Genomic DNA, 15,827 nt, shown 5'->3' with positions numbered 1-15,827 from the left:
CGGGCATGTACAGCCTGATGAAGAACTCACGGGGCTGGTCTCCGACATGGCCCTCCATTGGAGGAGGGGCCGCCAGCGGAAGCGCAGCCGGTGCGCTGACCCGTCCTCCTCTTCCCCGGGCACCGCGACGACCTCGGCCTCTTCCCCTTCCTGTCCCCCTCGCGGCGGGCTCCGCACCGGGAGCTCCAAAGGAGGGGGAACGCGATGTAAAGAAAAAGCCCTCGTCGCCACCATCGAAGCACCAGCACACCCTCTCACCATGGCAAATGGAAGAAAGATACTAAGAAAAAGGAGGAGAAGAAGGTGAATGCAGAAAGGCATCGTCCCTCTCCCTTTTTATAGAAGGGCAGGGCTGGGGCCTGGCCTCCCAGCCCTAAGGGCGGCTGCCCCGCTCGACTAGTGCGACCTCCTGAAGCACAGGGAATCAGGACTGACCCGCTGCCCAATCAGCGACGCCCAGTTTCCCGCCTTGGCGTTACATGCCCATGCCCTCCGCATCCGCTGCCTGCCCTTCCTATGGCATGGGGGACACGTGGCAAGCGAGTCAGAGGCATAAAGACAAGTGGGGCTACCGCTTTCCACCCCGTGATCGTGGGGTGCGGTGCCATGCAGTCCACGACCCAAGTCCACTTAGTAAATGAGTAGCACCCCTACGAATTCCTCTTTTTTATGAGGGAAGCGTGGGTCGCAACTTTACTATCCGCTGCGAGATGACGCAAGTGTGCTGTGGCCGTCCCACGCACGACCCCGACGCCACGCACTCGATGTGGATCATGGGGAAGCACAACTTGCGAGAAAATCATGGAAGTTAAGTCTCCCATGCGTGCCCGCGCACTGCTTTAGGCCTAACCCAACTACGCTTTGCACTTACGTGTGGCCTAGGCCTGGAGGCTCCTGTTGGTGTACAAATGTATGGGCTCTTCTATACCCCTTACTTGTGCATGGGTCGTTCAGCCACGCCCGCAAGGCTTGGCAGGGCAGCAGGAGGCGAAACATAAGGCCACCAAGGCAGCAATCAAGCCAAAGAACAAAGAGCAGAAGGCAGACTAGGCCTCCCTAGCGACACCCTTGCCGGGGCAGCCTATGTAGCCCCGACAAGAGCCTTGCCGAGGCGGCCTGCGAAGCACCAGCAATGCCATCACCATTGAGGACTGAGAGCTTTGACACCATCAATAGCGTCAAGGCCAATGCTTAGAGGGCCCATGCAAAGTAGCATGCAAATCTTTGTGAAGATTGATAGCCCACGGGTCCACGTGGGACCAAAAGACAAAGACCCCCGGCAAGATCCTTGCCGGGGACGACCGCGACGCCCCTGACAAGCCTTGCCGGGGACTATTGGAAGACCATAGCCAGGACTACGCTCGACAAGGTTTCGCCACCTCAGCACCATTCCAGCGCGACGACCAGCTTGCTAACTAGGCAGACGCCTGCGTGGCGGCATGCAGATCTCCATGGAAGCTCTACCACTACGCCAACACAGCAGCTAGCTAGCCAGCGTGGCACTTCATGCCTCGTAAGCCTGGACGCATGTCAAGGCAAGGAAGGGAAGTGAAGGATGGGACGGCTTCTGTTGCCATCCCCGATAAAGTGAGAGGGCACCTAGGGAGCGCATTAAATGTGTTTGTCCTACAGTGCGAGCGATAAGATCATACACTATAGATACTTTCCACCTTCTGTGTGCCGCTATAACAACCCCTTGGACATATAAAAGGAGGCCCGACGAGTACTAAGAGGAGATTCAGACTTTTTGGACTAGGCATGCACCGCAGCTAGTTGAAAAGCTAAAGAACACAGAATATACACACAAGCAGGACTAGGGTTTTACACACCAGTGCGGCCTAAACCTGGGTAAAAATCCCTCGCGCTGACAACTAGACCTGCTCTTCGCGCAAATCTCTCCCCACTAATCGTAGAAGGGATCCCCTCGATCCCATAGGTGTTCATTTGCCCGACATCATGTCTCCACACGAACGTAATCGTCTGAAGAATTTGCTGGAGACCTGAATATGCTTGAAAGGACGCAAGCTAATCATGAAGAAATGAATTACTCATTTCTCACGTCCTCATATTGATATATCTGTTATACTATTGATGAAATTCCATCTGATGAAATTAATGTCATATTCTTCACTGATGAAGTATATGGGTTCGTAAGTTCCACTAATTCATCTACAGGATGAACAACCCAAAGCTACTGAGTGGGTCCTCGACTGTGGATGTACAAATCACATGACCAGTGACAGGAACTTATTGATAGAAACTACTTTATCTCCATCCCATCTAAAGCATATCACCTACGCTGACAAAGGCAAAAGCAAGGTATAGGGTCTAGTTAGGGTTGCAATCTCAAAGGATAGACACATGGATAAAGTCATGCTTCTCGAGTCCTTAGGATTCAACCTCATGTTTGTCTCAATGCTTTGTGATCTTGATATGGTTGTTGTCTTTGGCAAATATCGCTGCATTGTGCTAATGGAATCTGACAATTCCAAAGTCTTCAATGGCTTTAGGAGAGGAGACTTGTATATTGTTGATTTCTCTGCAGGACCACAGCCTGCCACATGTCTACATGCAAAAGCTTCAGAAGGCTGGTTATGGCATTGATGACTTGGTCATGTTGGGATGAGGAATTTGCATACACTCGCGAAGAAGAAGCATGTCATTGGCATCGAGGGTTTCAAATTCCTCAAAGATCATCTTTGTGGGGCTTGTGAGGCTGGAAAGATCACCAGAGCCAAGCATCCCTTGAAGACTATCATGACCACTTCTCGTCCCTTTGAATACTTCACATGGATATCTTTGGCCCTACTCATTATGCCAATTCACTAATGATGCATCATTATATGGCTGTCATCGGTGACGATTATTCTCGTTACACATGAGTGCATATCATCACTTACAAAACTGAAGTGTAGGGAGTCTTCAAATGATTTTCCGCAAGAGCATCTATGAATTTCGGTGTGAAGATCAAGCATATTAGGAGTGATAATGGGACTAAGTTCAAAAATACTGGTCTTGATGACTATCTTTATGAACTTGGTATTACTCACGAGTTATCTGCCCCTTATACTCCTCAGCAGAATGGCGTCGTTCGAGTGTAGCGACCCGACCCAAATGGATCGAAGTCTCTGTGCTTATGTGTCATCCCTGGATCGGTATGCTGACGCACACAGTACTCGAGTAATTATAACAGAGTTCAATCACACACTTTATTACATCGAGATCCTCAAAAGAGTATTTATTACAATAATATGGCCAAAGGCCATCTAAAATAAAATAAGTGCGGAAGCATCAAAGGTAAATGAGTCCATCCAACTCCACCGCAAACTGAGTGCAGAAAAATGACCTATCGTACCTTTAATCCTCGTCGGAAAAGTCTGCAACATGAGACGTTGCAGCCGTGTACGTCAGCACATGGAATATGCTGGCAATTTCACACCATAGAATAATAATGAAAAAAAATATCTCTATATGCAAATTTAGCTGGTGGAGGCTCTAAGTTTAATTTTTGCATAAAGCCAATTTTACCCTACAACAAAGGAATAAATTTTTTTCTTACTACTAAATTAAAATGCCATTATTGAGAAGGTTCCTCCAACTCAATACCAAAATTCTGAAGTTATTAGTAATCCAATAATTTCATTAAATAGAGTGATGAGATCAATCAATAATTCACTTCTAGATACTCAAGTTGTCCATAACCGGGGACACGGCTAATCATGATTAGTTTGTACACTCTGCAGAGTTTTGCGCACTTTTCCCCACAAGACTCGACCACCTCCATGATTGGAAGATCGAGACATAGTCTTTCTGAAGTATTTCCCCTTAACCCTGGATAGACTGGTACACCTACTTTCCCCTACATCAGCTAGTATACCACGGAAAGAGGTCACACAACTTACTCAACTATGCCAGAGCCCATAATGGCTTGTGGCTGCACACGGAAGTTTCTAGGCATGAAATATCTTATGATCCCTTTGAGACTGGGTGGCGGACCTAGGGTAATCACACGGGTACTCCGGGATTCCCCTTGGGCAAGCACTGGTTTCTCCAGGTGCCCCAAACAATCCACCTAGATGTGTATTAAAGTTGCCACCTTAGGTTATCCCAAAATTATTAACTCTCGCAACTTGCATGGATCACACATACCAATCCCCGTCTACGAGCATGGCTAAGCAAGATATTATATAACGAATATTCCCGAGGTGATAGAAGGTCGTAGGTTCCTACCACATGAACTAAATAGCATAACCACATGTTCCCAAACCTACTGATGCCATCTTTGAGGGTGAAACTAATGCATAGTAAAAACTGGGTATTGAAAATTATGATCAATGTATGAACTTGCCTTGCTGATGTTCGTTGAACTGTAAAGATTCGTAGTAGCAAGCTTCGCACTCCGGATGATCTAGAATAAGCAAGCAATAACATACATAAGCATACAAGCAGAGATCCAAAAAGAAAACAAATGAAAGACTTCGAAAAACTCCAAAACATCCAAATAAAGTTTCTTTACAGAACGTAATTTTTATAGTAGGAAAAATATGTATGTTTGGGTTTAACCGAAAGTACATGTTACGAGCTTCTATTTGCAAAAAGAATCACCTAAAACGGAGTTACGAAACTCGAGTTACGGCCTAACGAAGTTTGAATTCAGATCTGTTTGAATTCAAATTTTAAAAATTTAGAAAAAATATTTTTCGTTCGTTCTCTGGATAGAGGGGATTTTTATGAACTAGTAGGAAAAAGAATCAACTAAATCGGATCTATAGGCTAAAAGATATACAAGAAACAAGAATTGGTATAGAATCTGAGATTGAAAAAATACTGGAAAAAGAGAAAAATTTTGCCTGGGTGTTCACCGGACTTGTCGTCGGAGATGAGGAAGAAGGCGACTCCGGTGTGCTTCAACTAAGGACATGTCCAGGACGGTGAAGAGCAATGTGAGGCGGATCCGAGGAACAACACAGCGGGGTCGGTGTCGCCTCCTGACGTGGTGGAGAAGCCGCCGGAATACTAGAACTCCGGCAAGCAATTGGCGAGGTTAGGCAGGGAGATAGCTTTTGAAAATAGGGGGCTTCGGACGAGGGGAACTAGGGAAACACTCTGAGCTTTTATAGAGGGTCAGGGGAAGCCATAGGAGAGCGGGGCGTTGCCGAAATTAATGTGTTTAATGGCTGCAGTATGAAGCGTTCGTGGTGTCCATAATGGCTGTCTAGGAGGCACACTAGGGGGTGGAAACGGTCGAGGGAGTCGAGGGGATTCCATTCAGAGGGTTTTTGGGGCGAGGGAGAGGAAGGGGAGGGGTGGGGCGCTGGGTGGAAGTGCTGCATGGTGCTCTATGCACATGTTTCTGTAACGACCAGAGGAGGGAGATGACCATCGGTTGGGCTGAAAGATATGGGCCTTATTTGGTCTATGGCTGCGTGGTTTTTTTTTAAATAACAGAAACACTATGGCACCAAAAATACAAATAAGTATAAGTCTAAAACTGCCAGAAAAATTCACATAATATTATGGTCTTATATATGACCTAGTGAACATTTATCTGGCCTAAAATGCAAGTTTTAAAAAATAAACATTTTTGCTATGTTAATAAAATAAATAGCCAATAAAACTCAACAAATAAATTTTGGTTCCAAATTCAATTTCCAATATTTTCTTTTTGTTTTTGAAGAAGTCATTTTATCTTCTCTCTTTATTTTATTTTTGATATAATGGAAATTAATTTTGTTTGGTGAAACCAAATTTGATCCAAACTCCCAACTTCGAAAAAATTTCAAAATTGGTTTTTAGGGAAACTTCCAACTCTCTCTTTTGGTCCTTGAGTTGTTCAAAGTTCCTTGGATCAAAAATCAAATAAAACAAATGGGGCAAAAATGCATAAATCATGGATGCATATGAATGATCTATTTATAAACATCCAAATTGAAAATTGGGATGTTACAAACCTACCCCCCTTAAGATGAATCTCGCCCTCGAGATTCGGGTTGGCTAGCAAAAAGGTGTGGGTGGTCCTGTTGAAGATATTCTTCTCGTTCCCAGGGGGCTTCTTCTTCGGTATGATGACTCTATTGAACATTGCAAAACTTGATGACCTTGTTGCGAGTAACCCTGCTTGCAGTCTCGAGAATCTTGACGGGCTTCTCCTCATAGGCCAGATCACTATCTAACTGTATGGCCTCCAGTGGCACTGTATCTCTTAGAGCAATATCGGCCATCTCTGCATGGCACTTCTTCAACTAGGAAACGTGAAACACATCATGAACTCCTGACAAGGCTTCGGGTAATTCCAACTTGTAGGCAGCTTCACCCATGCATTCTAAAACTCTGTACGGCCCCACAAACCATGGTGCTAACTTTCCTTTGACTCCAAATCGTTTAACTCCTCGAAGTGGCAACACACGCAGATATGCTCTATCTCTGACTTCATAGGTTACCTCCTTGCATTTAGTATCGGCATAACTCTTCTGTCTGGATTGGGCTACCTTGAGTCTATCGCGGATCAGCTTGACTTTCTCCTCTGAATCTCTAATTAAATTTGGTCCGAATAATTTACGGTCTCCAACTTCATCCCACATCAATGGTGTCCTGCACCTCCTTCCATACAAAGCTTCGAAAGGGGCCATTTTCAAACTAGCTTGATAGTTGTTGTTATATGAGAACTCTGCGTAAGGCAAATTATCATCCCAACTAGATCCACAATCTAGCGCACAAGCTCTCAACATGTCCTTCGGAATCTGATTGACTTTCTCAGTCTGCCCATCTGTCTGCGGATGAAAAGCTGTACTGAACTGCAGCCTGGTACCCAAAGTTTCGTGTAACGGATGCCAAAACTTTGAGGTAAATTTTGTTCCTCTATCTGATGCGATGGTCCTTGGAACTCCATGCAGACATACAATCCTGGTCATGTATATCTTGGCTAACTTAGCACTTGTATATGTGGTTTTCACGGGGATGAAATGAGCTACCTTAGTCAAGCAATCAACCACTACACAAATAGAATCATAGCCTGATCGGGTCCTGGGTAATTCTGTAATGAAGTCCATGCCAAGCTTGTCCCACTTCCAATCTGGTATCGGCAAGGGCTAAAGTAATCATGCTGGTTTCTAGTGCTTTGCCTTAACCCTCTGACATACGTCACATACTGCAACATACTCGGCAATATCCTTCTTCATACCTATCCACCAGAAACTTTCCTTCAAGTCCAAGTACATCTTGGTGTTGCCTGGGTGTATCGAGTAAGGCGAATCATGAGCCTCCTGAAGAATCAAGTTCCTGATCTCTGGGCCATTTGGGACGTAAATATGCTACTCAAACCATAAGGTTCCCTGTTCATCCTCATGAAATCCTTCTGCCTTTCCTTGGTTCATCCTTCCCTTTATCTCCACAATGCCTTTGTCTAACTTCTGAGCTTCTCTGATCTTTCCCAACAAAGTGGATTGAATTTCCATTGCAGCAACAAAACCTCATGGTACTATCTCCAATCGAAGATCTCTGAGATCATCAATTAACTCCTGAGGTAATCCTCCTGCTGTGAGAGTATTGATGTAGCTCTTGCGGCTCAATGCATCTGCCACAACATTGGCCTTTCTTGGGTGATAGTGCAATTTCATATCATAATCCTTTATGCGCCCCAACCATCTTCTCTGCTTGAGATTCAACTCCTTCTGCGTGAAGATGTATTTCAAACTCTCGTGATCCGTGTAAACATCACACCAATTTCCAATAAGAAAATGTCTCCAGGTCTTGAGTGCGTGCACTACGGGTGCTAAGTCCAAATCATGTGTGGCATAATTCCGCTCATGAGGTCGAAGCTGACGCGAGGCATATGAAACCACTCTTCCTTCTTGCACAAGAACACCTCCAAGTCCCTGACGAGAAGCGTCGCAATATACTTGGAAATCCTTGTGTATATTCGGAAGAATTAGCACTGGGGCAGTGACCAAACGTTTCATCAGCTCCTGGAAACTGGCCTCACATTCGTCGGTCCAAACAAACTTAGTGTCTTTCTTCAATAACTCTGTCATGGGCTTCGCGATCTTGGAGAAATTCTCAATAAACCTCCAATAATATCCCACGAGTCCAAGAAAACTGTGAATCTCTCTGACTGAGGTGGGTTCCTTCCATTCGGTGACGGCTTCAACCTTGGAGGGGTCTACTGTTATTCCTTCTCCTGATATAACATGTCCGAGAAATCCGACTTCCTTCAACCAGAATTCGCACGTGCTAAACTTTGCGAATAATTAATGTTCCCTGAGCTTCTCTAGAACCAAGCACAAATGTTCGTTGTGTTCTTCTTCATTCTTCGAGTAAATCAATATGTCATCAATGAATACCACAACAAACTTATCCAAGAACTCCATGAATACCTTATTCATCATACTCATAAAATAGGCAGGGGCATTAGTCAAACCAAAAGACATGACCGTATACTCATAAAGCCCATATCTCGTGGTAAAGGATGTCTTGGGTATAGCATGTTCTCGAATCTTCAGCTGGTGATATCCTGATCGAAGATCAATCTTGGAGAAAACTTTTGCTCCTTGTAGCTGGTCAAACAAATCATTGATCATTGGCAGAGGGTACTTGTTCTTAATCGTCACCTTGTTTAGCGCATGATAATCTACAACCATTCTCAAGGTTCCATCCTTTTTCTCAACTAGAAGCACTAGGGCTCCCCAAGGTGATGAACTCAGTCGAATATAACCTTTCTCCAATAATTCCTTAATGTGCTTCTTAATTTCCTCCAGATCATTTGCGGGCATCCGGTAAGGTTTAGAGTGGATGAGAAATTAGAATAGAATAAGGGCCTATTGAGAGAAATCACTACCCATATGCTTATGATAGCAAGAAAACTTCAAATCAAGCAATTCACACAGATCACACCACACAAGCAAAACCTACCGGTAAGGTCATATCCACATGAGATATGATCTCTTCATACTACCGCAATCATTCGTTGGACTCAACTTGGTAGTGGTGGTCTGAACTAAATCTTCTCAAATCAATGTCAACTCTAGCTTCTTCTTCTTCTTCGTTAATGATGTCTCCATAGGTCATGGTCTCATCGGGCTGAGCAACTTGGTGATGCGGTTCAACAACTATTTTATTGAAGTGGAGAAGAGATAGAAATGAATAAAGAAGAGTATAGACCAATGGATATTGAAGGAAGTCGTAAAATAGAGTTTTCTTCCTATGCCTTTCAATTTCCTAGTGGTCGCGTCCTACAGTCAGCGTGTGCTCTGATACCATCTTGTAGCGACCCGACCCAAATGGATCGAAGTCTCTGTGCTTATGTGACATCCCTGGATCGGTATGCTGACACACACAGTACTCGAGGAATTATAACAGAGTTCAATCACACACTTTATTACATCGAGATCCTCAAAAGAGTATTTATTACAATAATATGGCCAAAGGCCATCTAAAATAAAATAAGTGCGGAAGCATCGAAGGTAAATGAGTCCATCCAACTCCACAACAAACTGAGTGCAGAACAATGACCTATCGCACCTTTAATCCTCGTCGGAAAAGTCTGCAACATGAGACGTTGCAACTGTGTAGGTCAGCACATGGAATATGCTGGCAATTTCACACCATAGAATAATAATGAAAAAAAATCTCTATATGCAAATTTAGCTGGTGGAGGCTCTAAGTTTAATTGTTGCATAAAGCCAATTTTACCCTACAACAAAGGAATAATTTTTTTTCTTACTACTAAATTAAAATGCCATTATTGAGAAGGTTCCTCCAACTCAATCCCAAAATTCCCAAGTTATTAGTAACCCAATAATTTCAATAAATAGAGTGATGAGATCAATCAATAATTCACTTCTAGATACCCAAGTTGTCCATAACCGGGGACACGGCTAATCATGATTATTTTGTACACTCTGCAGAGGTTTACACACTTTTCCACACAAGACACGACCACCTCCATGATCGGAAGATCGAGACATAGTCTTTCTGAAGTATTTCCCCTTAACCCTGGATAGACTGGTACACCTACTTTCCCCTACATCAGCTAGTCTACCATGGAAAGAGGTCACACAACTTACTCAACTATGCCAGAGCCCATAATGGCTGGTGGCTGCACACGAAAGTTTCTAGGCATGAAATATCTTATGATATCTTTGAGCCTAGGTGGCGGACCTAGGGTAATCACATGGGTACTCCAGGATTCCCCTTGGGCAAGCACTGGTTTCTCCAGGTGCCCCAAACAATCCACACAGATGTGTATTAAAGTTGCCACCTTAGGTTATCCCAAAATTATTAACTCTCGCAACTTGCATGGATCACACATACCAATCCCCGTCTACGAGCATGGCTAAGCAAGATATGATATAACGAATATTCCCGAGGTGATAGAAGGTCATAGGTTCCTACCACATGAACTACATAGCATAACCACATGTTCCCAAACCTACTGATGCAATCATTGAGGGTGAAACTAATGCATAGTAAAAACTGGGTATTGAAAATTATGATCAATGTATGAACTTGCCTTGCTGATGTTCGTTGAACTGTAAAGATTCGTAGTAGCGAGCTTCGCACTCCAGATGATCTAGCGTAAGCAAGCAATAACATACATAAGCATACAAGCAAAGATCCAAAAAGAAAACAAATGAAAGACTTCGAAAAACTCCAAAACATCCAAATAAAGTTTCTGTACAGAACGTAATTTTTATAGTAGGAAAAATATGTGTGTTTGGGTTTAACAGAAAGTACATGTTACGAGCTTCGATTCGCAAAAAGAATCACCTAAAACGGAGTTATGAAACTCGAGTTACGGCCTAACGAAGTTTGAATTCAGATCTGTTTGAATTCAAATTTTAAAAATTTTAAAAAATATTTTCGTTTGGGTCTTTAGATAGAGGTGATTTCTATGAACTAGTAGGAAAAAGAATCAACTAAATCGGATCTATATGCTAAAAGATATACAAGAAACAAGAATTGGTATAGAATTTGAGATTGAAAAAAATACTGGAAAAAGAGAAAAATTTGGCCTGGGTGTTCCCCGGACTTGTCGCCGGAGATGAGGAAGAAGGAGACTCCGGTGTGCTTCAACGAAGGACATGCTCGGGACGGTGAAGAGCAACGTGAGGCGGATCCGAGGAACAACACAGCGGGGTCGTTGTCGCCTCCTAGCGTGGTGGAGAAGCCGCTGGAATACTAGAACTCCGACTAGCAATTGGCGAGGTTAGGGAGGGAGATAGCTTTTGCAAACAGGGGGCTTCGGATGAGGGGAACTGGGGAAACACTCTGAGCTTTTATAGAGGGTCAGGGGAAGCCATAGGAGAGCGGGGCGTTGCCGGAATTAATGTGTTTAATGGCTGCAGTATGAAGCGTTCGTGGTGGCCATAATGGCTGTCTAGGAGGCGCACTAGGGGGTGGAAACAGTCGAGGGAGTCAAGGGGATTCCGTTCAGAGGGTTTTCGGGGCGAGGGAGAGGAAGGGGAGGGGTGGGGCGCTGGGTGGAAGTGCTGCATGGTGCTCTATGCACATGTTTTTGTAACGACCAGAGGAGGGAGATGGCCATCGGTTGGGCTGAAAGATATGGGCCTTATTTGGTCTATGGCTGCGTGGTTTTTTTTAATAATAGAAACATTGTGGCACCGAAAATACAAATAAATATAAGTCTAAAATTGCCAGAAAAATTCACATAATATTATGGCCTTATATATGACCTATTGAACATTTATCTGGCCTAAAATGTAAGTTTTAAAAAATAAACATTTTTGCTATGTTAATAAAATAAATTGCCAATAAAACTCAACAAATAAATTTTGGTTCCAAATTCAATTTCCAATATTTTCTTTTTGTTTTTGAAGTAATCATTTTATCTTCTCTCTTTATTTTATTTTTGATATAATGGAAATGAATTTTGTTTGGTGAAATCAAATTTGTTCCAAACTCCCAACTTCGAAAAAAATTCAAAATTGGGTTTTAGGGAAACTTCCAACTCTCTCTTTTGGTCCTTGAGTTTCTCAAAGTTCCTTGGATCAAAAATCAAATAAAACAAATGGGGCAAAAATGCATAAATCATGGATGTGTATGAATGATCTATTTATAAACATCCAAATTGAAAATTGGCATGTTACATCGAGCGCAAGAACGGGACTCTTGTTGAGATGGCCCGCACTATGCTTGATGAATACAAGACTCCACCTCATTTCTGGCCTGATGCTATTGATACTGCATGCCACATCATCAACAGGGTATATCTTAAAAAATTCTTCAAAAATACCTGATATGAACTCCTCACTGACAAGAAACCCAATGTAAGTTATTTCAAAGTCCTCGGTGCTAAATGCTGAATTAGAGATCCTCATCACAATTCTAAATTTGCACCAAAAGCACATGATGGTTTTATGCTTGGTTACGGAAAGGACTCGCACACCTACAGAGTCTTCAACACCTATCATCACAAGGTTGTTGAAACTATAGATGTGTGGTTCGATGAAACTAATGGCTTGCAAAGAGAGCACCTACCTCCTATGGTAGATGAAATGTCACCTAAGGAATCCATTAAGTTCAAGGCTACTGAGGATGTCATCCCTACCGAAGAATCTGCTGAAGAGGTCATTTTAGAACGTGAAGAAAATCATGCGTGTGCTATTGAAGAAAATGGTCCTGAATAAAATGTTGTGCCAAATCAAAGTCGTCAACCTCGTCATCCTCGCGTTGCAAATGAAGTGCCGATTGAGAGAACCATTGATGACATCAACGCACCAGGTCCCCTCACGCGCGCAGAAGCTTCACATTTGTCTAACTTTTGTGGGCATTTTGCGTTTGCCTCTATCACAGAGCCCACCAAAGTTGATGGAGCATTTCTGGAGCCTGAGTGGATTCAAGCTATGCAAGATGAATTGCACCAATTTGAGCTCAATAATGTGTGGGAGCTTGTCAAATGACCAGACCCACGCAAGCACAATATCATCGGCACCAAATGGATCTACCACAACAAGCAAGATGAAAATGGCCTTGTGGTGAGGAATAAGGCTCGTCTTGTAGCTCAAGGCTACACATAGGTTGAAGGAATTGATTTCGACGAAACTTTTGCATGTGTTGCTAGACTTGAGGCTATTTGCATATAGCTTGCTTATGCTAACCATCATAATATCTTCTTACATCAAATGGATGTGAAAAGTGCATTCCTCAATGGTAAGCTTGAGGAAGAAGTATATGTTGCTCAACCACCAGGTTTTGAGGATCCGAAACTTCCAGACCACATCTTCAGACTCAACAAGGCCCTCGATGGCCTTAAGCAAGCACCTCAGGCGTGGTATGATACATTGAAGGAATTCCTCATGAAGAAAGGCTTCAAACCCGGTTCACTCGATCCAACTCTTTTCACCAAAACATATGATGATAAATTATTCGTGTGCCAAATATATGTTGATGATATTATCTTTGGCTATACTAACCAACGTTACAGTGACAAATTTTCCTATATGATGAGTGAGGAATATCAAATATCTATGATGGGAGAGTTGAAATTCTTCTTAGGTCTTCAAATTCGTCAACAACACAATGGCATATTCATATCCCAGGAGAAATTCCTCAAGGATGTGTTGACGAAATTCAGCATCCATGTGTGCAAAGGCATCAAATCCCTATGCCCACAAATGGCAATCTATGCACCGATGAAAATGTTAGAGACTTAGATAAAACGGTATACCGCTCCATGATTGGCTCTTTATTGTATCTATGTGCATCCAGGCAGGATATTATGCTTAGTGTTTGCATGTGTGCCCGATTTCGAGCTACACCACACCATAAGGCTATGAAGCATATTCTTCGATATCTAGCTCACACTCCCACACTTGGATTAAGGTATCCCAATGGCTCGGCTTTTGATCTCATTGGACATTCTGACTCTGACTATGCTTGTGATCGGGTGGATTGCAAGTCAACCTCAGGCACATGTCATTTCCTCGGACGATCCTTGGTATGTTGGTCCTCGAAGAAGCAGAACTGCGTATCACTCTATACTATTGAAGCTGAGTACATTGCTACTGGATCTTGCTGTGCTCGATTGCTATGGACGAAGCAAACCCTCAAGGACTATGGCATCAATGTGAGGAATGTGCCACTCTACTGCGACAATGAGAGTGCTATCAAGATTGCTCACAACCCAGTTCAGCACTCGAAGACAAAGCACATCCAGATTCATCATCATTTTCTTTGTGACCATATGTTGAAGGGCGACATCTCCATCGACCACGTGAATACTGAAGAACAGCTGGCAGATATCTTCACAAAGCCCTTGGATGAGAAGAGATTTAGCAAGTTGCGGTGTGAGCTAAATATCTTAGAATATTCGAATGTTCTTTGAACAGGACACACATCCTAACACTTAAGCACAATTGATGAGTTAAATGTGCAACACAAGAAGTAACATTTTTCTTCAATCAATGAAGACTAACCCTCTAACTGTGAAGAAATTTATGAAGAATTTGATTCTCAGAACGCTATGAGAATTGTACGTGGTGTCTGAAGTCATCATTCTTATACGGTGGGTTATGCCACCAACCAAAGTTGAAAATCATCATTCTGAGTTTTTGCAATTTCTTCAATCTTTGAATTCTTCAACTTTGCAATTTCCTCAGTCTTTCATGTCCTCTACAACATTTACTTATTGCTAATTCTTCAAGCTGATTTTCATCTAAGTGAATGTGATCGGACCCTTTGCCCCTCTATGCTAAACTCAACCTAGTTTGTTCACAAATTCTTAGTGTGCGTTCTATTTGAAACCAGTTCAAAATCTTCACTATGTCCTTCACAGCTGAAGAATTCATGAACGAAACGTTAAAATTTTCATATCTAATTTTTCGGCTTTTGCAACTAAAATCCTTCCGCATCCCACGACAGGATTAAACTAGTCACCCACGATCTAACACGATCTCCACCTCTCAGTACGTGGGTGACACTTGTCGCTAGGATAGCAAGGGTCAGGGGCACGTTCGTCAAATTTCCTCGGACGAGCGGTTTTTCACTTCGGCTATAAATACCCCTCCCCTTTCTCAGAGCTCATTTACTCCGCTCGATCTCTCTCCCTTTCTCAAGCTCTCTGACCTAGCGCTGCCGCTACATTCCATCATCGCCGGTGAGGAAGAGCTTCACTGCCTTGACCTCGTCGCCATCATACTCGCGCCGGCCGCGGAAATCTTCACCTCCGCCGCTGTCGTAGTTGTCTTCCTCCGCCAAGTTAGGGGGTGGAAGATCTAAACGGATGAACTTCTAAAGTTCACCTCTCAGTTCGCCATGTTCTTCGTTAAGGGTAAATAAAATTCACTTTTACTGTCCTTGTTGATTCTGATGATTTCCACAAAATCTTCAAAAGGTGTTTATTCTTCAACTTTTATATCCGTAAACACCAAAAGTTGCTTTTGTTCTTGATTTGTTTCCGTAAGATGTGTTTATTCTTCAAGATTCCTCAATTGTGTGGATTTCCAATCTATACAACTATGGAACCTAAGACAAGAACTCTTAGTGAAATTACTCAAGACTCCTCTAGTGAAATTCCTCAAACTTGATTACTTCAAAAAAAGAAAATTCTGAGAATGCATAAGACCTCTACAAAGCTCCGCACCTATACTCTGTTCACGGGTACACAGGTCTGCCGCTGAATCACTAGGTTCTCATCAATTTAACTCATCTGTAGCGTTCCTCGAAGCAAAACTGCATACCTCTTGAGATACCTCTATTGTTCAGAATCCTCAGGTGAACAATATGGCTGATGGTAAGCGTCCTCATAAGGGAGGAAAGAGGCCTGAGACAAACACTGCCTTCGAAATCCCTGGAGAAATATATGAAGCATA

Source organism: Triticum aestivum, chromosome 4B (genome assembly GCF_018294505.1).
Source record: "Triticum aestivum cultivar Chinese Spring chromosome 4B, IWGSC CS RefSeq v2.1, whole genome shotgun sequence".
NCBI classification, from domain to species: domain Eukaryota; kingdom Viridiplantae; phylum Streptophyta; class Magnoliopsida; order Poales; family Poaceae; genus Triticum; species Triticum aestivum.
Note: the sequence above shows the minus strand (reverse complement) of the source record.